A 2718-nucleotide genomic window follows, 5' to 3' on the forward strand; every position below is an offset into this window, starting at 1 on the left:
TGTTGCCTATTAGTCCTGCGGTAAGGACTGTGTTTTCTTGATGCTGAGATGTAACCCATATTGAAAGCTTGTCATCTTTGATCTTCTGTGGTAAGTGCTTCGAGTCCTTCTCACTTTCAGCAAACAAGGTTGTGTCATCTACATAACACAGTTTGTTGATGTGTCTTCCTCCAATTCTGATGCAACAATTTTTTTTCATAGAGTCCTGTTTCACAAATTATTTACTCATTATGCAGATTGTATAGGTATGGGGAAAAGATACAACCCTGACAGACGCCATTTGTGATTTTAAGCCATAAAGTGTTCCTTTGTTCCTTTTGAACAACAATTTCTTGGTCTAAATATAGATTTTGTTTGAGTATAATGAAGTGTTCTAGGATTTCCATTCTTCTTAATGTTAGCCATAGTTTATTGTGATCCATATAGTCCGATGCCTTTGCATGGCCAATAAAACACAGATACACATTCTACTGGTATTCTCTGCTTTCAACCAGGATTCATCTGATATTCAATGATATTCCTGATGTCATGACATTGTTGTTACTGTATACCCTCAAGCAACTTACAATGAACTTAAAATGTTATTGAGAAAATTTATAAATAAACCTTGACACCCCAATATTATATTTCATGTATTTTATATAGTTGCTGTTGTTTTGTGTCATTGAGTTGGAACCCCATAGCTGACCGACCCTCCAGTGGGTTTTCAAAGGCAGTAATTGGAGGGATTGCTCATTTTCTTTCTTCAGTGGAAAGGCAACTCCTTACCACTAAGCCATCAGAGCTCCCTACACATATGTGTGTTTGTGTATCTCCATATCTATATGTATGTGTATATATTGTGAATATCAGTGATGATCTTTTCAGAGATCTTTTCATATTCTGTTCTACTTGTTGTTCTACATGTTTCCTTTTGGCAATTGTAAATCATGGTACCCCAGTGTATGTAGAGTAGAACTGTTCTGTAGGATTTTCAAGGTTATGACATTTCAGGAGAAGATAGTCAAGCCTGTACCTTAAGGTGACTCTCTATAGTTTTGAACTGCCAACCTATCAGCTAGAAATCAACCACTTAATTGTTTGGATTACGCAAGGATTTTTCAATATGCATAGGAGGTTTGCTGTTAGTGTCATTGAATTGACTATGACTCACAGCAACCCTATGAACAATGGATTGGAAACTTGGCCTATCCTGTTTCATAATTATGATCTCCATCATGGCCATTGTTACAGCCACTATGTCAATCTTACCTATTGGTTCCTCAATGTTGTGTGTTGGGTTCTGAAATTGTCTGTTGAAGAAAATTTTGGCTAGGCTGATTTTTGGTGTTTGTTTCTTTGTTTTAAATACAATTATCCTTGACGGACTATATTTCAGCTCAAGTATTGAAAAGGAGAGAGAGGTCAAGGAACCTGGTACATAGTGGGCACTCACATATTTATAGAATGTATTAAGTGCAAATAGGCAAGATGGAAAAGGAATAGGGTAGACAGATGGGGTAATAACAATTAATTACAATGGTTATGCAGATGAGTAAACTGAAGTTCAAAGAAGTCAATTACCCAAGGTCATACTGGGATGAGTCCATACCCTTTATTTGAAGCTTTTGAGGTTAGATGTGTTTCAGAATCCATAAACTGCTGGATTTGGGTAATTTATATGCCATATGCACCAAATAATCAAATATATTAATATTTTTGCACCAAAATATATGAATATTCACACCTAGTGAGATAAAGGGAGAGAGGATGAGAGACACCCAAGCATTGAGGACCCTCCTTCATAGGTTCGCTATGAGTCGCCTGCGACTCAACGGCACTTAACAACAATAACATCAAAATAGAGAGAGAGATCAGCTGGCCCAGTGGACTGAAAGCGACGCTACCAAGCCAAAGGTAGGTGACTTTTAATCCGCGGCCCTCAGGTCCCTCTTCCATTGTTTTTGTTCAGACATTCCTCTAGGTCGTATAGCCCTGGTGTACAAGTTGCCTTACTGCATTCAGTTGTGGTTGCTGTGAGGTTGAACACTGTGACACTGGTGTCTCAAATGTGTTAATGGCTGGTTACCCAATGAGGACAGAGAGTGGGGTGGAGCTTCCCACTTAAAACAAGCTTGGAAGGAGGAGTGGCATCCACTTCTGTAATAGCTTGCCTCCAGAAACCCTATGAACTTGGAGAGAGGATGAAAGGCACCCAAGCATCGAGGACTCTCCTTCATAGGGTCGCTATGAGTCGCCTGTGACTTAACAACAACAGTGAGATAAATACAGACTATAAATAGTTCAATATTAGTTCAGGTCAACTCAGGTTTTGCTGTCAAATAAATGACAAAACATCTCTATTTCTCAAAGCTTTTTGGAATCTGGAATTAGAGATATGAGATTGCAAGGCTGGAGTAGATGGTAAAGGAGCTCTGGTGATGGTGAAATAGTGAACCAGAAGGTTGGCAGTTTTCTTTCACCAGCCACTCCTAGAGAGAAAGAGAAATGGTCTATTTACAATCAAGGAAACCCAGTGGAGAATCACTGAGTGGGAAATGGCTTGACAGCAGTGAGTAGGTAGAGATAAGTAGGTGGTAGTCCTGTTTTAGTTTTGTGTTGCTGCTGAATAACTTACTACAAATATTGTGACTTAACAATACAAATTTAATATCTTATCGTTTTGGAGGTTAAAACTCCAACATTATATTTTAGGGCATTATTTTTATCGTAGGAGCA

This window comes from Elephantulus edwardii, unplaced genomic scaffold (assembly GCF_000299155.1).
Source record: "Elephantulus edwardii isolate Elephantulus edwardi_28Jun2011 unplaced genomic scaffold, EleEdw1.0 scaffold00016, whole genome shotgun sequence".
NCBI classification, from domain to species: domain Eukaryota; kingdom Metazoa; phylum Chordata; class Mammalia; order Macroscelidea; family Macroscelididae; genus Elephantulus; species Elephantulus edwardii.